Source organism: Cetorhinus maximus, chromosome 10, assembly GCF_964194155.1.
Source record: "Cetorhinus maximus chromosome 10, sCetMax3.hap1.1, whole genome shotgun sequence".
Lineage (NCBI taxonomy): Eukaryota > Metazoa > Chordata > Chondrichthyes > Lamniformes > Cetorhinidae > Cetorhinus > Cetorhinus maximus.
This window is the reverse complement of record NC_135888.1, coordinates 14,471,785-14,498,462: the sequence shown is the minus strand read 5'-3', so window position 1 is coordinate 14,498,462 and position 26,678 is coordinate 14,471,785. Positions and strand designations below refer to the sequence as shown.

Sequence of the window (26,678 nt, the reverse complement as noted above, 5' to 3'; positions counted from 1 at the left end):
GGGGCAGGTGTTACATCTTCTGCGGTTGCATGGGAAGGTGCCGTGGGAGGGGGTTGAGGTTTAGGGGGTGATGGAGGAGTGGACCAGGGTGTCACAGAGGGAACCCCACCACACCCCCACCAGGGCTATCTGTACTTTGCTTGTCCTGCTTTCTACCCTTAATTAGCACATTCCTTTAGATAATATCACCACATTCAACACCTCTTTGTCCTTTTGTGTGTGACATCTTTTGGTCATCTCCACCTATCACTGGCCCTCTATCCAGCTCTTCTTGTCCCAACCGCGCCCCCCCCCCCCCCCCCAAAACCAGCTTATATTTCACCCCTCCTCTATTTTAATTAGTTCTGTTGAAGAGTCGTGCGGACTGGAAACATCAACTGTGCTCCTCTCCACCGATGCTGCCAGACCTGCTGAGTTTTTCCAGGTATTTTTGTTTTGGATTTCCAGCATCCGCAGTTCCTTGCTTTTATCTCTACATTTAATGTAAATATTGACACCACTTTATTAAAGACTTTAAAATGAAACAAGTGAGTCAACGTTAAGCGGGGACTTACAGTACTACATGGTAAAGCTACTTTATAAACTAAATTAATTTTTCCAAAGCGCTCATTATTCAATGATTACTCTAAATGCAAACATTCTTTATCCCTTGCATATTTTTTGAAATACAGATTATTTGAAACAATTGACTTCATTAAATTTAGACTCCAAAAGGTACACAGATATGAAAGGCATCTTTCTGAAATAACAGCGCATTTGGTCCAATTGATCCATGGTGGTGTTTATGTTCCAGGTGAACCTCCTCCCACCCTATTTCGTCCAACCCTATCTGTGTATCCTACTATTCCCTGCACCCACTTGTCCCGTTTGCCCTTGAATGCATTACTTCCATTTTGCAAAGCATTTTGAGCATGTTCACAGTTAATTTTAATTCTATTCCTTAAACCACAATAATTTCTGATAAGTTATTGAAAGTATCCTTACTATTAAACTAATAATTTGTTTATACTGAGAACAGAGTGACTGGAAGCAGAAATCATACCTTTCATAATAATGCTTCAGTCTTTCAAAACATTATTTATTTAAAATATATGTGAATGCTGGATTGCAGTCTTCAAAATCCAGGTAACACAGAGCAGGTACCCAAGAAAAGTACATTTCTGCAGGTGATCTATTTATCCTTCTTTATTCATTCGTGGAATGTAGGTGTCACTGGCTAGGCTAGCATTTATTGCCCATCCCTAATTGCCCTTGAAAAGGTGATTTCAGAGGGCATTTAAGAGCCAGCCACATTGCTCTGAGTCTGGAATCACATGCAGGCCAGACCAGGTAAGGAAAGCTGATTTCCTTCCCTAAAAGGACATTTGTGAACCAGATGGATTTTTAGAACAATCAACAATGGTTTTGTGGTCATCGTTAGACTTTTAGGGCCGAATTTTACGAGTCGGCGAGTGGGGGTTGGGCTCGCTCGCCAATGCGTAAAATGACGCACGGTGACATTGGGGGGAACTCCCAACGTCACCGCGCCCAATTTAAATTTTCAGGAAGGTGGGAGCGCAGCAAAATCAGCTGCGTGCCCGCCAACCTGTCAATGGCCAATTGAGGCCATTGACAGGGTCAATTAAGCAATTAAAGGACCTGCCCGTCCAACCTTAAGGTTGGTGGGCAGGCCAGGAGTCCTGGCGGGAACTAGCAAAAGCATGAAATCTCATCCACGGGTGGGATGAGGTTTCATGTAGGCTTTTAAAAATTTTAATAAAGATTGTGTAAAAATGATGGACATGTCCCAACTCATGTGACATTGTCACATGAGGGGACATGTAAGGGAAATTTTATTTTTCTATTTTTGTCTTTTTTACATTTATAGACGATCTCCCTGAGGCAGCACTTAGCCTCAGGGAGATGAGTGCGCTCTTTCGTGCGCATGCGTGAAAGAGCGCACTCTCGATTTTGGGAATCCCCCCCCGCCCACACAGGGAGCACATAGCGCTTCTGTGCGGACGTCACACTGGGCGGGCCTTAATTGGCCCGCCCACGTAAAATGGTGCTGCGCCTCCGATCGGGGGCGCCAATTGGAAGCGCGCCCGCCCATCAACTTACCCCCTATGGGGGGAAAATTCAGCCCTTAACTCCAGATTTTTATTGGATTCAAATTCCACCATCTGCCATGGTGGGATTCGAACCCTGGTCCCCAGAGCATTACCCTGGGTCTCTGGATTGCTAGTCCAGTGACAATATCATAACGCCACCGCCCTCCCCTTATTTGATTATATCTTGCATCATTTACTGAATTATTACTTTTTTTTACTGAAGGCTTTTATGACCTGATCTTCATTGCAGCTCCTTATCCTGATTTTATAAAGCAGCTCTCAAAGCCACTGGAAGTTAAGCTGCATCCAAATACTGCAGAGTTACAAATATTTATTTAGTCAAAGCTATTTAGGGTAGCAAAATAGAGAAACAAGGTGGCAGGGTTAGGCTCCTCATTTGTCTGACTTGTGTCAATAAACAATATATGCCAGTACCTTTTGGGACAATTACACTTAAATAGTATATTCAACATTGCCATAAACTCTAGAACCAGCGAAGGTGAGCTTAAATTTAAAAGAGGAAAGTTGCACAGATAATTTAGATTTAAATACTTTACAGAATGGTGGTGAATGTGTATAACAGACTGTTCGCAAAGGCAGTAGAGGCACTGTGGGGAAACATTCTAGGAAGATCTGGGCAGATACCTGAGGGAATGGCTAATTGAGAGGTGTCAGCTGGACGGACAGAATAGCCTTTCCTCTCCTGTATTTCCCTATTTTTCTAAGTTGCTATTATATCCAGAAGATCTCAGATATAAAAGCATCCTGCTGTACAACTTCTTGTTCAACACTCAGAAGTTTATATTTAGCAGAGTGCTCTTAATGGCATTGTTTTGATACAATACACAAAATGAGAAGTCCACAAGCCTCACATTGCAGCATGGCACTCCTGGGATTTAAAAATCATAGATGTTCCTTCCAAACTCCCCCACTCACAGCATCATTTCAACACTGTCTGATAGCTGCTTCACACAGGTGACTTTGCTCAATCTATGCTTAATTACTTGGCAACGATGCTAGTTTTTATATTGCAGCCAAGTTATTATTCATGATTATCACTGCTAGTTTGGTTAGTGCCAATGAGATGAATGAGTTGAGACAGCTTTGCTCAGACAACAGCCTTGCACTATACTGACAGGGTTAATGGGGCTTTTAATTATGATTCTATTTCCCTTGAGGTGTGGCAATTATAGCTTTGCCAGGTCTAACACATGGCTGCCATGTTCTTCCATAATAAATAATAGCTGGAATTTATTTTTCATTAGCTCCAATTCTTTATAATCCAACTCAGTTTATTTATGGGATAGATTGAAACTAGAGCTCTCCAGCAACCATTAAAAAAATGGATCGTTTTCCTCTGGGTTACTCCGTACTTAAGTCTCCCTGTTCTACCCTATGGTGCAGAGGACAGCAACTCCAAGACCTTTTACCAATAATGCTGTATAGGCTGTCACTGGCATGAGATACATCCCAGGGGAACTCTCCCTTTTATTTTTTTCCCACCTCCTTCTCTGTGGCAGTGTTTGCATTTGGCTCAGACCAGGCACGTATTGGGAGAAACTGTGGGCCCAAACTCCTGCGCAGGCATTTCACAATAAAGCAGATTGAAGAACTGCCACACAAACTGCAGCAGATTGCTTTCTAACATTTGGTCAGGTGCCTTTGTTCCACATATTTCTCAAGGGATGTAATTAAAACCTTCGCTTGCCACATCTGTACATACGTGTTTGCGCATCACTTTGTTAGACTGCACAGAAAGAACTCTGTAAAGGTTGTGGAGGGGGCGGGGGTGGTGGGGGTGGGGAGAGATGTTGTGCAGCAGTGGTATCCCAACCAAGCCTATGCTCTGCTTCTAACTTTCCTGACTGACAATCAGTACACCTGCTTCGGAGAAAACCTAATATCGTTAAGTATCCCCTGCGAGTGCAAGAATGAGAGATATACAATTTGCTTTAATAAAATTAGCACCCAATTTGTCCCCAACTCTGGAACAAATAGAATTAATTACCAGAAACTACTGCTGTAGTGATCTTCAGTTGCTAGCTCCAATGCGTCCTGCAGTAAGTTGCAAGATGAAACAAAAGCAGCTGGATTTTGTTAGACAACAACCCAGGAAGGCTGTTTTTTGCTTAATTATTGTGCCCTCCGCTGGTTTCCGGGTGAGAAGAGTGCATCAGATTTTAAGCTTGCTCTTGTTATGATACATCAAAGTGCAAATTATGAGGGCAATGCACAGTGGGGTATACAGTTGCTTTGTGCAAGTTCATTCCTTGGAATGCACTTTTCTGCCAACCAGGTGGGAGGGCAAGAGTATTATTTGCAGTCTTAATCGCGCTCCCCTAATGCTCCGCAAAGGTCTTATTGCTAACAGTGAGGGCTTCTTCTCAGCTGAGAAGGGAAGGGCGCAGGGGGGTGGCGAGGAGAACACGGGAGGGGCAAGAGGGTGAGGAGAGTGCGAGAGGTGGGGTAGGAGAGCGAGAGGAGAACCTAGGGGGGTGTGAGGCAAGGCGAATGGGAGGGGTGAGAAGAGGGGGTGGGCGACAAGGCTGAGGTAATAACAAGCTAGTCACCAAAATAAACTTTCAACATCAATATATGTATTTGGCTCCAATGGAGATCCCAGTAGACAGCCCAGTGGTGTGCATCAGTGCTGCTTTGGAATGATTGGCTCCTTTAAAACTTCTTTGTGGGAACTGCTGAAGCTTACGGAAATAGCTTCCTGCAGGCCAATTTTCAAGGTAGACTAGAAAAGTCAAAATGATCCCAAGTATCTAAGATTTGGCACTTGAGGAGAATTTTTTGGGGAGTGGCAGGAGGGAGGTAAGGGAGGGCAAGAGGCACTTACAATGGATAATTTAATGAGCATAAAAATTGTTTTTCTCTCTAGCCTGATTAATATTATTAATCCCAGGTCTTACATTCTCAGGATTGGAGGCGGGACATATGACCCAAGATGTGGGATGGACCCTGCTGAATTCTGACATGCTGACCTCCATGGGAATTGCCCAGGAAGTTTGAACTTCCAATGGGCAATCCCCCTTGCTCCCTGGGACCCTCTGCAAAGCTCCCGGATGCCAAGTTAGATTTGGTGACTTCACAGTGTTATGATCCTAGAGCAGACCCCCAAATTTTGGCAAGATCAATAACATTTTGATTAAAGTAAATCAAATTTGAGATTCAAGACACTTGCTAAGGGAATAAAGCCATGAAATTCCACTGGTTTTGAACAAACAAAAATAAACTTTACTATACAAGGTCAGAAAGATAAAACAATTTACAGTATCCATCTTATACTCTAACATTCAGGGTTAATATGAGGTGCATGTGAATTATTAGGCAAACTGTGGTTGAATACACCACGCCGTACAATAAATAGCAAATGCATCCAAGGCAGGTCCCATGGATTTCCCAGCAACCCACCATGAAGTCAGTAAACACGGAGTCAACCAATCTCATTGAAACTCTGTCTCCCTCACAAGGGACTCCAAACTTTTCACTTTCAAAAATCAAGCCTCGGAATTCTCTCAAAGCCACTCCAACTCCGACTGCCTCATTGACTGCACACTTCACAGGGTTTCAACTTCTTCTCCGAGACTCCGCTCCCCTGGATTTCAAGTCCACACTCTAACGTCTACTTGCTTGCGCAATTTCAGCATTTAAATAACCAGCTAGCTTCAATGGACTGGCACTGCCCCAGGATTCCATCAAGCTCAAATCTCCCCAGCTACACCAAGCTATAAATGGCTCCCAGGGCTTCTTTTGAGCCCTAACCCTTCTTAGCTCCCAAGGACTTCTCCTGAGCCCTAACTGCACAGAGGTAACAAACTGCTCCTGGGATTTCACCTGAACCCCAACTGTGCAAAGCCAGTGAACAGCAACACTTTTGCTGCCTGGAGCTTCCTAACAGCAGAACTTCTTTAGTACGCCCTTTTCCCTTGCCAGAGTACTCACTCCCCCAGCAAACACACAAATAAATTGAATCCCTAGAACTTTCTTAAGCTCCACCCGTCTCCATGACAACATAGCCTTCCAGTGCCCTCTGAATGCTTTTAAATTAATCGTAGCTTTAACTCCTAAAACAAAACAACTTTCTGGGCTGCATTTCTTTGAAAGCAGTGTAGTCACCTTGTCTCAAATTCTCCCGCTAAATAAGCCCACCTGCTGTTTTATGATCTTACCTTTCCAGCTGTTAATCCCCGAAATCAACATGGCCCGAATCTTTGAAGGGTAATAGTTTACACGTTGCTTTAGTTGCATATATCCCATTTTCTACAAGTAATCTTCCCAGAACTAAAAATAAAACTCTAAAATATAACTATGAACCATGAACTAGGTAGTTATAAAAACAATTCCACAGTACTTAACTGGATATTTATCCAGGAAATGTTAGGCAGAAAAGTCCTAGTCTAACTTCTGGGTAACCACAGAACTGACCCCCCCTGCAATTACTCAGCGACTACCATCACCCCACTCCCCACAAATACCATCCTCTGATCACTTGACACCTTCGACCACCCCATGACACCCCCCAACCACAATACCCCCCGACCACTGCCCCGGCCACCTGCCACCCTACCCACCCTTACTACCTTGCCCATTCACTCATTCATCCACTCACCCATTCACTGATATTCACATTGGACATTTAATCTTACCATAAGGCAGCTAGCCATAAAAAGTGAATGTGGACTGCCTTCCCTCCGACACTACAGCAATTCAATGACGATTGCTGCTTCACAGAACATCCAGGCCAATAATCTTATTAAGCTTCTCAATGACAGCTTTGCACTTGAAACGTAAGTAATTGCTGTTTAACTAATTTCAGTGGTGGATCAATGAGTGGACCTCGTGCATCCACGATCAGCAACTTTCCTTTTCAATCTTAGGTACCATGGTGGCAATGCTAGTACAGAAGTCCTTTGTACTCAAAGACAATTAGTTCACTGATTTCAGACTTTAGAATTCTGTATAGTCTAGTATACTGTTGTTAGGTGAATGACAAAAAAGTGCAAAAGGGGCAGAAGTTCAAAGAACAGCTTGCTCATGGAATTAAAAAGTGTACTTGTCAGTAATAGATAACGGATATATATCTAAGTATTGCTGGACATGTTAAAGCTTCCCCATGGCATTCTCCAATAGGGATAGCCAAGCTGAAATGGGAGCATCAAGTTTTTAGCTGTGCACCCTGGTGATATAAACAGAGCTTTTAGGCTTTGCTACATTGAGTATTTATGCAGGTTTACTTCAGTGATTAGGATTCAGACTGGTCAGGAGCCAAGTTCCCTCTAATTTTTCTTTGGAGTGCGCGGGTTAATTTACTTAAATTGTGTGCAATTTAAAGGGGCCGACTTGTGCACATGGAATTTCAGATTGATGTATTATTTAGAGGGAACATTGGTCAGTGTTGAAGCTGAAGAGTCATATGGACTCGAAACGTTAACTGTGTTCCTCTCCGCAGATGCTGTCAGACCTGCTGAGTTTTTCCGGGTGTTTTTATTTTTGTATTGGTCAGGAGTGATCAGGTCAGTGATGAGATAAAGTTTGTTGATCTGCAAAAACCAGTGTGAAGCTAAAAGAATCTCAAAGAATTCATAAGTCAATGATCACAATGTATTTGACATACACAGGCCACCCAACTGAATAGCTTCTGATTCAAATGCTCTTTGTAAGCATTAACAGGATGTTTTGCAGAAAAGACTACGATTAACTGCTAATGGCCTTTTTTTTGCTCAATACTAGTTTACTTTCAAACTTGGCAACTGGTTTCAAATGTAGATTTGGCTGTCATTTCTTCTCCGTCAATAGCATCAGTAGTCTACAGGGATCCAGGCCTCCTTCTCATGAGCATTTTCAAAGCAGACAGCTATCACCTTTCATCAAACCATTCTCTGGGCACCCCAGGGAGTAACTTGAGGATTAGAATGTGAAGATTCTTTTTTGTGTAATGCCTTTCATTACTCTTGGTAAACTGTCTTATTTTATCACTGAGGTGCAAGTCGTACTTTCCTTCAATTCCTGCATTATAGCTATTTTTGAGCGACAATGCTTGTCAGCTGCTTTCTCACACTGTCTGTTGTGGAGCTTCTGCAACACAATTTGATTTTTTTTTAAAATTCTGGTACAAAAGCTTATTTACATGAAGATAACCAATTCCAAAATAAATGATCAATCTTTCTTTGACACTTTCACACGTAGGATCTTAATTTTAAGTGCTAGTGGTGATTCAGCCTAGTTCTTTGAAAAGGCTATCCATTTAATCCCATTGGTGTACCTTTTCCTCATATCCTTTACATGTTTTTATTTTTCAAATATTTATCACTTATATTGTGAAAGCTATTGCGGATTCTGCTTCCACAATTGTGTTCTCTGGGGAGTAGCATATTCAAACAACCCTCCACATGAAAAATTCTTATTTACCTAAAATCTTTCAATTTTAATAGTGATAAATTGATGCCTTCTAGTTACTGAGTCACTAGAAATAGAAATATTTTTTCTCTGTTTTATCAAACATCTTACTTTTGAACATTTCTCCAAGATCTCCTCTTAACTTTTCCTCATAACTGAAACCTCTTATTTCTGACAATCTTAGTATATCACTTTTTATCATTTCCATGATCTTAACTTTCTTCCTAAAAATTAGAGTGCCAAAATTAACTGTAGCCAAAACAATGATGCATTTAAGCTTAGCACTTTGCTTTTGTGCCTCTTCCCCTGGGATTCTGTTTGGTTTCTCTTTATAAATTTGTCCCCTGGCTTATGTATCTGAATCCCTCAAATCCATTCTTATCATTTAGTACTGATTTCTTCCCTTCTCCCAAAACGTATTGCAACACATTTCTATGCATTAAATTTCATCTGATATTGAACTGCCCAATCTACTAATCTGTCTATATACTCCTGAAGTTGAAGTTTGTAGTTAACTACAATGCCTGATATAACAGAGAATGGGTAATTTCTAAAATTTTAAAACTAGACAATAACCCTTTAAAATGACTGAAGCCATGTCTGGCTGTCACCTTTGAACAATAGGAGCTAATCTAGCAGTGTCAAAGAAATTTGTGCCTCGTTGTCTCTGAAGAAATGCTAACGACCCTGTGGAGTGCAGAGACCAAATTCAAAGAGAATTAAATAAAGGCCATCTACATTTCATAAGCCAGGCCTGGCCACTGGAGTTCACTAGTCTGCTAGGATAAAGAGCATCAGTAAAGGGTGCGTGAAGGGACAGGAGACTACGGCTGAGTGAGACGGAGGCTGAGTGAGTAGCGAATTAGGTTTAGATGGTAAGCTCTGGTAAGTCTTTTTCAGGTTTAAATATAGATTAAGAGTCAAGCTCTGACATAGAACTAACAACCTTCAAGTAAGTTAGACTAGTTTGTTAAACAGGGAACTGATGGTAGTGGCAGTTATCTGTTAATCAGCTGAAAGCAGTTGGTTCAATTGGCGTTAATTACTACAGTAGGAAGCTAAACTAGCTAGTGACTCATCATGGGGTCTATATATGAGCCAGGCTTTTCAAACTGCACAATCAGTAAAGGGCGCTTGAGGAGACAGGAGACCATGCCTAAGTGAGACGGAACTGCGTGAGTAGCAAATTAGGTTCACATGGGAATTTGGTACACAGGGGAAAAGAGGTGTAGTATACACTGGAGTTATTCAAAGTTAATTAAGAAGGTAATTCAATTAAGTTAGCTAAATAACATAAGTAATAATGAGTTATAATAATAATAATAACAAGTGTTAGGTTGCAGCTGTGGAAAGTGGTAGCTTTTGGACATCAAGGTGATCCATGACAAACATTTGCAGAAAGTGTGTAAGCAGTTAGAGGAATTCTGCATCAGGATTATTGATCTGGAAGCCAAACTACAGACACTGCGCAACATAATGGAGGGGGAGAAATACCTAGACACTTTATTCCAGAAGACAGTCACACCCTTAGAATCAGCTAGTCTGTTTTGGTCACTGGTGAGGGACAGGAGGATGTAACTATGAGTGAGGCAGACAGGAGTGGAGAAGCCTCAGACTTTGCAACTGTCAAACGGTTTGAGGTGCTCACAACCTCTATGGCCGAAAGCGAGGTCTGCAAGGTGGATGAGCAGGCTGGCCATGGCACCATTTTACAGGAAGCATTCGAGCGGGGGAGCAAACAGAATGTAGTGGTCGTGGGGGACAGCATAGTGAGGGGGCTTGACACTGTTTGCTGCAGCAAAGAACGAGACTCAGAAGGTTGTGTTGCCTGCCAGGCGCCAGGGTTTGGGGACATCTGCTCAGGGCTGCAGTGGAACTTGCAGTGGGAGGGAGAGCATCTAGTTGTTGTGGTCCATGTAGGTACCAATGACATAGGCAGGATAAGCAAAGAGGTTCTGAATAGTCAGTATGGGCAGCTAGGTACCAAATTAAGCAGAACCTCAAACGTAATAATCTCTAGATTATTACCTAAACCACATGCAAATTGGCATAAGGCAAATAAGATTAGAGAGATGAACATGTGGTTCAAAAACAACTGGAAGAAGTGGGTTTTGGTTCATGGGGCACTGGCATCAGTGCTGGGGAAAGTAAGGGGTGCACTGTTGGGATGGTCTAGACCTAACCCATACTGGGGCCAGTGTTCTAGTGAGCCACATAGGAAGAGAAGTAGAGGGGTGGTTGGTGAGGGATAAAACTTGGGTAGATGTAGCAAATCAAGGGGTAGAGTCATGGCAGGAGAGCAAAATAGTAATATGGGAAATGAGAATCAGAGAATTGTAGCATGGGACAGAGAGAAAAAAATAAACCTAAGAATACACCAGCAGTCAAGGCTATATGTTACAAAGATAACAAAAAGGCAAAATTAAATGCTCTGTATCTTAATGCGCATAACATTCATTACAAAGTAAATGAATTGATAGTACACATAGAAGTAAATAAATATGATCTGATAGCCATTAGTGAGACGTGGCTGTAGGATGACAAGGATTGGGTCTGGAATGCCATATACCCCTCAATATTCAAGAAGAATAGGAAGCTAGGTAAAGATGGAGGGGTAGCACTTTAATCAAGGATGGCATTGGTGCAATAGTTAAGAGATGGCCTTGGTTCAGGAGATGAGGATGTTAAATATGTATGGGAGGAGATGAGGGGAACCACTAGTGAGTGGTTCCCTAACAGTAACTACAATGTAAGACAAAGTGTTCAAGAAGAAATATTGGGTGCTTGTGATAAAGGAGAGGTGGTGGCATAGTGGTATTGTCACTGGACTGGTAATCTAGAGACCCAGGCTAATGCTCTGGGCAGATGGTGAAATTTGAATTCAATAAATATCTGGAATTAAGAAAGTCTAATAGTGACCATGAAACGATTGCTAATTGTCATAAAAACCCATCTGGTTCACTAATGTCCTTTAGGGAAGGAAATCTGCTGCCCTTACCTGGTCTGGTCTACAATTGACTCCAGATCCACAGCATTGTGGTTGACTCTTAAATGCCTTGTGAACAAGGGCAATTAGGAATAGGCAATAAATGCTGGCCTAGCCAGTGACGCCCACATCCAATGATTGAATAAAAAAATCATGGGTGATTTTAATTTACATAAACTGGATAAATCAGATTGGCAGTAGTAGCCTGGATAAGGAGTTCATAGAATGCTTTCGAGATAGTTTCTTAAAGCAGCATGTTCTGGAACTAACTAGGGAACAGATTATATCAGACATGGTATTGTGTAATGTGACAGGATTAAATAATGATCTGGAGAATAAAGGCACCCCTAGGAAGCAGTGACCACAATATGGTTGAATTTTTCATCCAGTTTGAAAGGAAAAGGGTGAGTCTAAGATTAATATTTTAATCTTAAATAAGGGCAACTATGTGGGCATGAAAGTTGAGCTGAAGTGAACTAGATACTAGGCTAGAGGATAGATCAATAGGAAATCAGTGGCAGACATTTAAGGGGTATTTCAAACTGCTCAGAATAAGTATATTCCTATCGCAGAATCACACAGTGCAGAAGAGGCCTTTCGGCCCATCGAATCTGCACCGACATGTGAGAAACATCTGACCTACCTACCTACCTAATCCCATTTACCAGCACTTGGCCCATAGTCTTGAATGTTATGACGTGCCAAGTGCTCATCCAGGTACATTTTAAAGGATGTGAAGCAACCCGCCTCCACCACCCTCCCAGGCAGTGCATTCCAGACCGTCACCACCCTCTGGGTAAAAAAGTTTTTCCTCACATCCCCCCTAAACCTCCTGCCCCTCACCTTGAACTTATGCCTCCTTGTGACTGACCCTTCAACTAAGGGGAACAGCTGCTCCCTATCCACCCCGTCCATGCCCCTCATAATCTTGTACACCTCGATCAGGTCGCCCCTTAGTCTTCTCTGCTCCAACGAAAACAACCCAAGTCTATCCAATCTCTCTTCATAACTTAAATGTTTCATCCCAGGCAACATCCTGGTGAATCTCTTCTGCACCCCCTCCAGTGCAATCACATCCTTCCTATAATGTGGCGACCAGAATTGCACACAGTACTACAGCTGTGGCCTCACCAAGGTTCTATACAACTCCAACATGACCTCCCTACTTTTGTAATCTATGCCTCGATTGATAAAGGCAAGTGTCCCATATGCCTTTTTCACCACCCCACTAACATGCCCCTCTGCCTTCAGAGATCTATGGACACACACGCCAAGGTCCCTTTGTTCCTCAGAACTTCCTAATGCCATGCAGTTTATTGAATACTTCCTTGTCAAATTACTCATTCCAAAGTGTTTCACCGCACACTTTTCAGGGTTAAATTCCATCTGCCACCTATCTGCCCATTTGACCATCCTGTCTATATCTTCCTGTAGCCCAAGACACTCAACCTCACTGTTAACCACCTGGCCAATCTTTGTGTCATCCGCAAACTTACTAATCCTACCCCCCACATAGTCATCTATGTCGTTTATATAAATGACAAATAATAGGGGACCGAGCACAGATCCCTGTGGTATGCCACTGGACACTGGCTTCCAGTCACTAAAGCACACTTCTGTCATCACCCTCTGCCTCCTACAACTAAGCCAATTTTGAATCCACCTTATCAAATTACCCTGTATCCCATGTGCCTTTGCCTTCTTTATAAGTCTCCCATGTGGGACCTTGTCAAAGGCTTTGCTGAAATCCATATAAACTACATCAACTGCACAACCCTCATCTACACACCTGGTCACCTCCTCAAAAAATTCAATCAAATTTGTTAGGCATGACCTCCCTCTGACAAAGCCATGCTGACTATCCCTGATCAAACTTTGCCTCTGCAAGTGGAGATAGATACTCTCCTTCAGAAATTTCTCCAATAGTTTCCCTACCACTGACGCGAGACTCACTGGCCTGCAGTTCCCTGGCTTATCTCTACAACCCTTTTTAGATAGCGGAACCACATTAGCTGTTCTCCAGTCCTCTGGCACCTCCCCGGTGGCCAGAGAGGAATTAAAAATTTGGGTCAAAGCCCTTGCGATCTCCTCCCTTGCCTTCCTCAGCAGTCTGGGTCATAAATCATCCAGACCTGGAGATTTGTCCACTTTTAAGCCTGCCAACACTTCTAATACCTTGTCACTCTCTATATCAATTTGCTTAAGAACCTCGCAGTCTTTCTCCCCGGGTTCCATACCTTCATCCACATTCTCTTGGGTGAAGACGGACGTGACGTATTCATTCAACACTCTAGAGATGTCCTCTGGCTCCACCCATTGATTGCCCCCTTGGTCCCTTATGGGCTCTACTCTTTCCCTGGTTATCCTCTTCCCAATGATATACATAGAATATCTTGGGATTTTCCCTACTTTTACCAACCAGAGCTTTCTCATATCCCCTCTTTGCTCTCCTAATTGCTTTCTTAAGCTCCACCCTGCACTGTCTGTACTCCACTAATGCCTCTGCTGATTTGCTTCCCTTGTACCTGCTAAAAGCCTCTCTTTTCCTTCTCATCGTAACCTGAATATCTCTGGTCATCCATGGTTCTCTGGGCTTGTTACTCCTTCCTATCACCCTAGAGGTAACATGTTGATCCTGTACCCTCCCCATTTCCTTTTTAAACACTCCCCACTGTTCCTCTGTAGATTTCCCCACAAGTAACTGTTCCCAGTCTACCTTGGCCAGATCCTGCCTTATTTTACTAAAATCCACTCTCCCCCAATCCAAAACATTTTTTTGCAACTTGTCAATTTCTTTGTCCATAACAAACTTAAACTGTACCATGTTGTGGTCGCTATCACTAAAATGCTCGCCCACCACCACCTTAGCCACCTGTCCGGCTTCATTCCCCAGAATTAGGTCCAGCAATGCACCGTCCCTTGTTGGGTCCTCTACATATTGACCTAAAAAGTTCTCCTGTACACATTTCAAGAAATCTACTCCATCCAAGCCCTTAACACTATGTCTATCCCAATTAATGTTGGGAAAGTTGAAATCACCTAATATAATCCTACTATAAAGAAAAATTCTAAGGGGAGGACCCATCATCCGAGGTTAATTAAAAAAGTTGAGGAAAGCATCAAACTTAAGGAAAGAGCATAGAACTAAGCAAAGATGAGTGGCAGGTCAGATGTTTGGTCAGAATATAAATAATGGCTAAAAGGTTAATCAGGAGAAAGAAATTGAAGTATGAGAGGAAGCTAGCCAGAAATGTAAAAATGGATAGCAGATGTTTCTACAGGTATTTGAAAAGGAAAAGAGTAACTAAAGTGAATGTTGGTCCTTTAGAGAGTGAGAATGGGGTGTTAATAGTAGATAATAAGGAAATGGCTGATGAAATGAACAAACATTTTGCTTCTGTCTTCAGAGGATACAAAATATATTCCAGTAATAGCTGTAAATCAGGAGGTGGAAGGGAGAGAGGAGCTTGGTGAAATTACAATCACTAGGGAAGCAGTACTGAACAAACTGATGGAGTTGCGAGCTGACAAATCTCCAGGTCCTGACGGACTTCATCCTAGGGTCTTAAAAGAGGCGGCTAATGAGGTAGTAGATACGTTGGTGTTAATTTTCCAAAATTCGCTACATTCTGGAAAAGTGCCATTAGACTGGAAAGTAGTAAATATAAACTCTCTATTCAAGAAGGGGTGAGATGGGGGGGTGGAGGGCAGAAAACAGGAAACTATAGGCCAGTTAGCTTGAAATCTCTTCAGGGAAAGGTGTTAAAATCGATCATTAAGGAGGTTGTAGCTGAGCACTTAGAAAAACTCAAGGTAATTGGGAAGAGTCAATATGGTTTTGTGAAAGGGAAATCATGTTTAATCAATTTATTGGAGTTCTTTGAAGAAGTAACATGCACTGTGGATAAAGGGGAGCCTGTAGACATACTGTACTTGGATTTTCAGAAGGCATTTGATAAGGTGCCACATCAAAGGTTATTGCAGAAAATAAAAGCTCATGGTGTAGAGGGTAACATAATAGCATGGATAGAAGATTGGCTGGTTGGCAGAAAACAAAGTATGCATTAATGGGTCTTTGTCTGATTGGCAGGATGCGACGAGTGGAGTCATGCAGATGTCTGTACTAGGGCCTCAACTTTTTACAATTTATATCAATGACCTAGATGAGGGGAGCAAAGACATGGCAGCTAAATTTGCAGGTGACAGAGAGATAGGTAGGGAAGCATGTTGGGAAGAAGACGGATATAGATAAGTTGAGTGAGTGGGCAAAAATCTGGCAGATGGAGCGTACTATGGGAACAACTGCAGAGTTCTGAGGTGCAGAGAGACCTAGGTGTTCTAGTGCATCAGTCACAAAAAGTTTGTTTGCAAGTGCAACAAGTAATTAAGGCAGCTAATGGAATGCTATCCTTTATTATAAAAAAGGAATTGAACATAAAATTAAGGACGTTATGCTTCATTTAGACAGAGCATTGGTGAGACCACATCTTGAATAGTGTGTGCAGATTTGGTCTCCTTATTTAAGGATGTAAATACGTTGGAGGTGGTTCAGAGGAGGTTTACTAGATTGACACCTGGAATGAGCGGGTTGCCTTATGAGGATAGGCTGGACAGGTTGGGCTTGGTTCCACTGGAATTTAGAGGCGTGAGGGGTGACTCGACTGAAGTACATAATATCCCGAATGACAAGTTGGACATGGAAAGGATGTTTCCTCTTGTGAATGAGTCCAGAACTAGGGGGCACTGTTTTAAAATGAGGGGTCGCCCTCTTGGGACAGAGATGAGGAGAAAGTTTCTCTCAGATGGTTGTGCAACTTTGGAACTCTCTGCCTCAGAAGGCGGTGCAGGCAGGGTCATTGAATATTTTTAAGGCAGAGGTAGGTAGATTTGTGCTAGGCAAGGGAATCGAAGGTTATCGGGGGTAGGTGGGAATGTGGAATTCAAAACACAAACCGATCAGCCATGATCTTATTGAATGGCAGGGCAAGGCAAGGGGCTGAATGACCTACTTTTGCTCCTATTATTTCATATATTCATAGCCCTACAACCTTCATTTCTTTTTCTTCATGGTCGGAACATTAACAATTTCAAGAGCCCAGACAAAGGAATATATACCCTTTGAGAAAGTCAAAGTGGAGAGATGGGAGTCATGTGACATGGCCCCCTAGATGGAAGAACCTGTAATATTGCCTTGTGGAGCTGCAAAGCTCAGTCTGCCATCTTCTATCTAGCAAGTAGCGGCTCTGTTCAGTTTGAATGCCTGCCTTCCAGCTACAATGTTTCTGCAGGGATTTCTGAATTTCTATACCATCACCTACAAGACTAATTCATCTCTGCGTGCCTCTCTCATCATGAAAGTCATCTCTACTGGAAAAGTGAATTATCCAGCATCAGTTTTCAACCTGCTGACCTCTGTGAAGGAATATATCTTTGGACTTTGATTCTGGACACTGGACTCATGCAAACAAGAATTCTTTGCTTTGCAGTCTTTGCCCTGTAAATCTTTCTTCCTCTATCCCTCTTTTATTGTATGAACGTACAGGATGCTTTGTAGCAACACCCATCCCTTCACGTTTTGAGTGGGTGAAAATAAACTAACCCTCTGATTTACCCTAACTCAAGTTTGCTGTGGGGTCATTAATAAAAATTGGGTCACACCAAAACTGAGGGGTTGGGAAATACACCACCGCTTATAAAAGGGGAAATCAAAATCAAACGCCTTTCTGTTTAGACGGGTGGTGAGGGGAGAAATCAGGGCTGTTTAAATTAAACCCCCTCCTGTCAAGAACATTACTTTTGAGCATTTTTTGGTATTGCTGCTTTGCTCTTATATACAAAATCTGATCCTGGATGACACTACTGCTCATATTCCACTATTTTGAAGAACATTGCTTAACTAATGGACAGAAAATAGAGTAATGGTTAACTTTCTGGTCATGTGGTCACATTTCCTTTAATACCATGTGCTTCAGTTTCATCAATAAGCCTCCTAATTATCCTTGGAAAATCCACACACACACACACACACAATATTCACTGCATATCCTCAAAGAACTCTATTAAATTTGTTAGACATGACTTACCTTTTATAAATCTGTGCTGGCTATCCTATTTAAATTGCATCAGGTAATAAAAAAGGGACTAAATGCTAGAGCTGTGTAAATTTGGGAAACCATTTCATCCAGGTTGTAAAATTGGCACAAGGCCTGGGTGTAGGGCATGGTGGATAAAGAGGAACCAGTGGATGTGGTGTATTTAGATTTATAAAAGGCACTCAAGAAGGTGTCACACAAAAGGTCATTACACAAAATAAGATCTCATGGTTTTGGGAGTAACATAATAGCATGGTTAGTGGGTTGGCTAACTAACAGAAAGCAGAGAATCAGGATAAATGGGTGGGCAAACTGTAACTAATGGGGTGCCACAGGAATCAGTGCTCGGGTCTCAACGACTTACAATCTTATATTAATGCCTTGGATGAAGGGGCCAAGTGTATTGTAGCCAAATTTGCTAATGAGACAAAGCAAGATAGGAAAACATGTTGCAAGGAAGACAGAGTCTGCAAAGGGATATAGATAGGTTAAGTGAGTGGGCAAAAATTTGGCAGCTGGAGTATAATGTGGGAAAATGTGAGTTTGTCCACTTTGGCAGCAAGAATAGGAAAGCAGAATATTATTTAAGTGAACAAAGTCTGCAGGATGTTGCAGTACAGAAGGATCTGGTTGCCACACATGAATCACTAAAAGTTGGCATCCGGGTACAGCACGTAATTAAGAAGCCTTTATTGCAAGGGGGTTGAAGTATAAAAGTAGGGAAGTCTTGTTACAATCATACAGTGCATTGGTGAGACCGCACCTAGAGTACTACGTACAGTTTTTGTCTCATTACTCAAGGAGGGATATAGTTGCATTGCAGGCATTGGAGGTTCAGTGGGTTGATTCCTGGGATGAAGGGGTTGTCTTATGAGGAAAGATTGAACAGGTTGGGCCTATATTCATTGGAGTTTAGAAGAATGAGAGGTGATCATATTGAACATAACATTCTGAGGGGGCTTGACAGGGTAGATGCCGACAGAATGTTTTCCCTTTTGGGGAAATCTAGAACTAAGGGGCGCATTTTCAATATAAGGGGTCTCCCATTTAAGACTGAGATGAGAAGGAATTCCCAGAAAGCAGTAGACAGATTTTTGATCTGAAAGGAGTCTAGGGTTTAGGGGGACAGGAAGGAAAGTGGAGTTAAGGCCACAATCAGATCAGCCATGATTTTAACAAGTGGTGCAGCAGGCTCAAGGGGCCAAATGGCCTACTGCTATTATTTCTTATGTTTCTGTAAACTAGTAGGAGATTGAAGCCAACACACCATGCAAAACTCAACCACAGGCCCATTTTAGTAGGAAATGGGATGTTTTTTCTTTATTCATTTCCAGGATGTGGGTGTTACTGACACTGCACTGGAGTGTCAGCCTTGATTGTCCTGCAGTGGGATTTGAACTCGGAACCTTGTACTTCAGAGGCAAGAGTGCTACCACTGAGCCGAGGCTGACACTTAAGGGAGTTAAATACAAGTATGACATGACAATGTTTAACTTGATGGGTTGGTCACTGAGAACGTAGGTCAACAACAGAGTGATGGGTGAGTTAGACAAAGTGGGGCAGGGGTCATTGCTGGAGACTACAATTTTGACCACAACTACATTGTTAAGAGTGAAACTGAGCAAGGACAGTATCTGGGCAATGGAGGAAAGATTTTGGAGAAAAGGTTTTGACAGTGTCAACTGCTAATGAGAGGTTGAAGAGGTGTGAATTCAGGTGAATAAGGAAACAGTGCACAGAAAATTTGCTAAATGAATAATGATTCTTCCATGTAATTTTTTTTCAGTTAGAAAAAAATGTTTAATTTCAGTTCCAGATCTTAGGTCCCATGTCTTCAGGAAATAGAATATGCTTAAGGTGATAATCTGCAAGAATGTAACTACTAAGGATTTTCTGATGAGTTACTTGCTTTGATGTTTATCAATTCTCAGCACAGGAAAAAAATCATAGCACGCCGAGCCGGGGATAACTAGCAGGATGGATAGTTAGCTGGCTGCAAGAGACAAAGCAGAAGGGTAGGGGTAAAGCCTTTTGGAGGTGGAATGTGGGGTTCCACAAAAATCAATGCTGGGATTACGGTTGTTCACAATTTACATTAACAATATTATTAAAAGTAGCAGGGTTAGTTAATAAGGTCCTTAAAAATAGCAAACTAAGCACTAGAGTTTATTTCTGGAGGGATAGAATTGAAAAGTAGAGAAGTTATGCTAAACTCGCAATGAACTTTGGTTAGTCAACACTGGGTGTAGAGTCCTAATTATCATTTTGTAATAAGGATATAGAGGCACTGGAGAAGTTACAAAAATGATACACAACTATGATACAGAACTGCAAAGTTATATCCATTTCAACACCACCCCTCTATCGAAATCAAATGCAAGACCTGATGGATGACATCTCGTTGCACATATAGGCCTTAAACAGTTCAAGCTACAATTTCAGTAAAAGTATGATGAATAGGGTGACGATAGGAGCACACGGAAGAGACAGCAATTAGAAGGGAGGTCAGACTTACAGAAAGGAGGGCAATGAAAAAGAGACACAGACACACACATAGCAAGTCAAAGGCAGAGACACCAAAAGAACAGTAAGAGAAAACATTAGTGCCATAGATTGCAAGCGTGTAGGAGAAGAGGAAAAAAGGAGCTGAGGACAAACATAACAATGAAGAATGGGAAACCGAATAAAAGTGTGCCACATGAGCAGAGAGAGAAACAATTCCAGGACCAGACAAATTTTACCTCTTTGTCCATAAGCATCTCCACATCAGTCAACTAATATTTTAAGCAATTGGTAGGAGTTTGAGTTTGCAAATATCACCAAACTACCCCCCAAGTTATAACGTGCACCAACGAATGAGTTATCGTCCCTTACAAAAACATCTTTGTAGCTAACATGCTTGAGAAATAAGAAATCAATGTTTGTTGGTCGAATACATTTTGTAAAATACAAGTCTATCCATTCAAGTGAAGACTTGCACCCTGCTTCCTAACTGACACAATAATTAATAGAGCAATTGGTAAATCTATTTATTGCACACTAGGTTGAATGGAATTCCAATTTACACATTTAAATACCAATAAAGCATACTGACAAGTGCTGAAGCAGTAAGTACAATTCACACCATCAGTATGCAAATACACTGCCCTATTTCAGCAGGAGTTTCTTGCTTCGAAGAAATAAATTCTTCTTGACAAATGTGTGTCATACAAGAACATTAACACTTAATTCTAAGGTGGCTGCTATGTAAGTACCACAGTTGGCAGGAGAATGATGGTATGGTTACAGGAGCCATTCAGCCCATCATGTCTGTCCTGGCTCTCTGCAAAAGCAATTCAGCTAGTCCCTTTCCCCTGCCTTTTCCTCGTAGCCCTACAATTCTTTTCTCTTCAGATCATTATCCAATTCCCCTTTGAAAGCCATGGTTAAACCTGCCTCTACCACACACTCATGCAATGTATTCCAGATCCTAACCACTAAATTTTTTTGGACGTCACCTCTAGTTCTTTTGCTAATTACTAAGTTGGTATCCTTTGGTTTTCCATCTTTCCACCAATGGGAGCAGTTTCTTGCTATCTGCTCTGTCCAGACCCCTCATGGTTTTGAACACCTCTATCAAAACTCCTCTCAACTTTCTCTTCTCCGAAGAGAATAGTCCCAGCTTCACCAATCTATCCATGTAACTTGTAAATCTTTTCTGTTTCCACTCCAATGCCCTCACATCCTTCCTAAAGTGTCCCCGAAAGGGGACACAATACTCTAGCTGAGGCCTAACCAGTGTTTTATGAAAAGGTTCACCAAGGCCATCTGAGGCAGAGAATTCCAAAGATTCAGAATCCTTTGAGCAAAGTAATTTCCCTCATCTCAGTGCTAAATGATTGGCCCCTTAAACTGAGACTGTGTTCCCACATTTGAGATTCCCTGACCAGCGGAAACAATCTCTCAGTGACTACCCTATCAAGCTCCTTCAGAATCTCGTATGTTTCAATGAGATTGCCTCTCATTCTTCTAAACTCCAGAGAAAATTTGCTCAGCTTTTTATCTTAGGATGACCCCCTCTTCCCAGGGGCAAATTTAGTGAACCTTCACTGTAATGCCTCCAATGCAAGTATATCTTTTCTTAAATGTGGAAACCAAAACTGCACATAGTACTCCAGGTGTGGTCTCACCAAAACCCTGTACAGCTTTAACAAAACTTCCTTATTCCTGTACTCCAATCCCCTTGCAATAAAGGTCAACATGCCATTTGCCTTCCTAATTGCTTACTGTACCTTTTCCCCTTCTGGGCATCGCACTTTAGGAAGGATGTGAGGGCACTGGAGTGGGTACAGAAAAGATTTACGAGTTACATGGATAGGTTGGTGAAGCTGGGACTATCCTCTTTGGAGAAGAGAAAATTGAGAGAATTTTTGATAGAGGTGTTCAAAATCATGAGAGGTCTGGACAGAGTAGATTAACTTTTGTTAACTTATTGCATTCCTTGTACGAGTACACCCAAGTCTCTTTGAACATCAACACTTACAAGTTCCTCACCTTTTAAAAATATTCAGTTCTTCTATTCTTTAGACCAAAGTGAATAACTTCACACTTCCCTACATTATTATCCATCTGCCATCTTGTTGCCCACTCATTTAACCTGTCTATATCTTTTTGCAGCCTATGTTCTCCCCACAGCTTACCTTTCCACCTAGTTTTGTATCATCAGCAAACTTAGATCTCTGTCTCTTTGTCTAATTAATTAATATAAATTGTAAATAACTGAGGGCCCAGCACAGGCCCTCGTAGTACTCCACTACTCATTACCTGCCAACTTGAAAAAGTTCAATTTTTGCCCACTCTCTGCTTCCTGTCTGTTAACCAATCCTCTATCCATGCTAATATATTAAATCCTTTTGAAAAAGAGTGCAACATGTGCAATCCTCCAGTCCTTTGGCACCACCCCTGTATCTAAGGAGGATTGGAATATTATGGCCAATACTTCTGCCATTTCTACGCTTACTTCCCTCAATATCCATCCTGGTGACTTATCAACTTTAAATACAGCCAGCCTTTCTCATACCTCCTCCATCAATTTTTAGCCCATCCAGATCTCAGCTACCTCCTCTTTTACTATGACTTTGGCGGCATCTTCTTCCTTGGTAATTATAGATGCAAAGTACTCATTTAGTACCTCAGCCATGCCTTCTGCATCCATGCATAAATCCCCTTTTTTTGGTCCCTAATAAGGCTTACTCCTCCATTTACTACCTTTTCACTATTTATATACCTATGTAAGACTTTTAGATTCCTTTTTATACTGGCTACCAGTCTCTTCTCATACTCTCTCTTTGCTGCTTTTTTCACTTCCCGTGACTGACTATATTTTGCCTGGTTCTTACTTGTATTATCAACTTGTTTGTCATGCTCTTGGTTTCACCTTATTCTCCATCTCTTTTGTCATCCAGGAACCTCTGGCTTTGTTTGCCCTACCATACCCTTTCATGGGAATGTACCTCAACTGTACATGAAATATCTCCTATTTAAAAGGCAGCCCATTGTTCAATTACAGTTCTGCCTGCCAATCTTTTGCTTCCAATTTACCTAGGTCATTCTCACCCAACTGAAATTGGCCCTCCCCCAATTGATTAATTTACTCTGGATTGCTCTTTGTCCTTTTCCATGGCTAACCTAGAGGTGTCAGCTGTGGCTCAGTTCATAGCACCCTCGCCTTTGAATCAGAGGGTTGTGGGTTCATGTCCCACTCCCGGAAACCAAGAACTGTGATTGTACTTGAAAGAGTTGCAATCTGTGACTGTTGATAACTCGAAAGAGTTCCATGGCTAACCTAAACCTTATGATACCATGATCACTGTCCCCTAAAGATTCCAACACTGACATGTGATCCAGCTCCAGTTATTTCTACAGCCGTCATTTATATAATATCAATTATTCAAAAGCATGCTTATACAGTAAGGTTTAATGATACAAAATGATTAACCCTGCAATCCTGTAACAAAATTGAGGGCTCAAAGGAGATCACTGAGCAGCTGAACTCTGCTGTTGCAATTTGTACAGCCATTTAAACTTAGGAAGCTATTGAGCTTTATCACATGTAATTGCAATCAGCTATTGTCATCATAGGACAACTATGCATTACTGTCTTGTAAGTTTTACTCTTGAATGAAAGAGACAACCGTTTTTTTCTTCCCCTACGGCATGCCGCCAAATTATTTTCTTGTAATCTAATGTTTTCAATGGCAACTGTTGAACAGTATCAGGACATTACAAGGAAAATTTGTCAAGGAGCTTAACCTTGATAGCTTTATATTTAACTGCTTGTGCATAATTAAGAACAATTGCTCAACAGATACTAATTTTATTCAAATTTTATACTAATTTTATTCAAATTGTGAGTAAAATGATCATTGCCCACTCACCACATTTGCCACAAGTAAACAATACTTTGTTGAATTGGGTGTTCCAAATATCTTTTAGAAGGTATAAATTAACAAGATAATTTAGTCAATCCATCCTGTTGTCCTTTTATTAAGTCTTCTGTCTATACCTTCGTATTTACACATAATTTGGTCCAGTTGCAAGAGAATAGAATCATTGCTCTCCTGCCTTTAAATTTAGACTTGGGGAACCCGGCTCTGTAGTCTATTAGCCTACATTTTTATGCAGAACCCATGACACAAACGCATGGGATTGGCTCCTCACATTACATATTGAAAACCATCTGCATCACTCTGAAGAAGCTGGAATTTTTATAATATGGAGTCTAACCCATTGAGATATGGCAGGGCTTTTCATAATCAATTCAGACCATTTTCACGCCGCTTGTCTTGATGCCAAGTCCATATCAGCTTCTGCTCACCTTCAACATCTTTGGCTCAACCAAGCCAAATTCAATGCACTAGGTGGCAGTCTATCGCATAAAATAATTAAGTGCACTGAACAAGTTCTTTCTCATTCTGCATTCACCTGATGGTTTATTTCATTTTATGTTCCTCAGCCCAACCCTGCTGAAATCCTCATCTACGCCTTTGTCACTTTCAGAATTGACTATGCCAATACTCACCTGGTTGCCTCTATCCTCCATCCTCTGCAAACATCAGTTCATTTAAACTTCTGCTGCCTATATCCTATACCTAACACAGTTCTGCCTACCCATTACCCCTGTCCTTGTTAATTTAAGCTGGGTCCTGCCTCAACCATGTGTTGAAATTCCTTCATGGTGTACTCCTGTTCCTATTTATCACATTGTGTCTTGAATAACTTCATGTTCCTATGTTGTTGTGAACATTCTTCATTTGTACACAGAGAAAAAAATTACAAAATCTTGTTGCAGCCTCACCGTGCACTACAAAGTCATTTTCCAGTTAAAAAAGCTGCTCATTTCTCCTTCTCACAGACATTGTATTCACTGATTATTTGAGCAGCACATTATTCACAAATGCAGACACCAATTCAAGCAGCAATAATGTTAATATCTTCTATTGATAATCTATGTTCCTGCTTTCCTTTTCTCAGTTCCCCATCTCACTGTACTTTAAAATCATTCGATAGAATGCCCCTGACCCAGCCACAGCTAGATCAAGTCTATTGCATCACCTTCAATGCTTTTCAAAGTTTTAGCCATTTCATTGTGTATACAGTGGATGGTAGAAGAAACAAAAGTGATAATTTGCTTCAAGTATTCCACATATTATACTCTGGTTAAATGTAGAAGATTCAAATCAAGATACAAATATGCTGAACTAACTAATCACCCAAAAATTTAACATTTTAACAGAAAAAATACATTTGGTATCTTCTGCTATGAAATTGAACAAAAAAACCTTTGACTAACAGGCTGTACGCAGTGACTCAACATAGGCATGAAAGTAATGATTAACTTCACCATTCCTGGTGACAAAGTCCCCTCCAAACACTCAGTGGTGATGTAATTGGACTGGATTCGCACTAAAAAAAATCTTGCTGACAACTGCTGAGTTTATATAAAGCTTGTGAGAGAAATAAGTGGCTGAGACCTTCACATTGAAAGGTGTCTTTCTCATCATGTGATATAAATTCTTTAAATAAAAGTCAAAGAAATTGTTGAGAATTTTAAATATATACATATTTGGGACTTAATTTCAGAGGCCAGTATCCATCATCACCGTTATCCACTTCTCTGTATATCTGTGCTCCTTTCCCATGTTTAACTCTTATAGAATGAAATCATACAGCACAGAAGATTGTCATTCAGTGCATTGTATCTATGTTGGTTCTTTGAAAGAGCTATTGAATTAGTTCCACTCCCTGCTCCATCGCCATAGTCTGCAAATGTTTCCTTTTTAACTAAGGGCTGCATTTTACTGGGCGCATTGGACACCACCCACGATGGCTGCCCTGCAGCAATTTAATTTCAGGAGCAGCATTAGTTCATTTAAAGCAAGACTTCCACCCCTTTCTCGGGAGGAAGTCCCAACATGGGGCTGCCGATTGGATGGCCAGAAGCTCTGTAGCCCCCAGCAGCACCAACCGGGAGTAGTGGCCACTGCTGGGACTACAGGCAGTTCCATCATGCCATGGAGCCCAGGTAAATCCAGGGTCAGGGGCCTCAGGGACGGAGATAGAGGCCCAAGTTCAAGAGGCTGTAGGAGGGTTAAGGGAGATGACCTTGGGGGGTGGTGGGGTGCCTCCAATGGACCCAAGGAACCAGGAAAGGAGGTTCCTCCCCATCTTGCCTAATAGCCGCCCAGGCAACCAAAGCTGCCGAGCTTCTTGCATGTGGGCCTCTCCTGCTGCAGGTAAAATACATTAAACGTCCACAACTGGATTTTACGTGTCCCCTCCCCCAACACCCCAAAGCTGCCAGTGGAGGACCATAAAATCCTGTCATATGTACCTAGTTTCCTTTTTCAAGTTACTATGCATAATATTGCAGACAAAGCATTCCAGATCATCATAACTTACTGCAATTCTCATTTCCCTGCTGCAATTTTTTTGAAAATTATCTTAAATCTGTCTTCTGATATTTATTGTTTTTAATTAAAAAAAAAACACCTCCCCTTTCCAATATTCAATCCATCTATCCATACATGTCAAACCTCCATCCATCACCCGTCTTCACCATAAGTC

At 41.6% G+C, this 26,678-nt stretch overlaps 1 protein-coding gene across 1 annotated transcript in view; it reads right to left on the bottom strand.

Moving 5' to 3' along the window:
- Positions 1-26,678, bottom strand: part of med27 (mediator complex subunit 27) — a 305,523-nt gene that overhangs the window by 93,033 nt on the left and 185,812 nt on the right. The gene's annotated exons all lie outside the window — the stretch shown is intronic.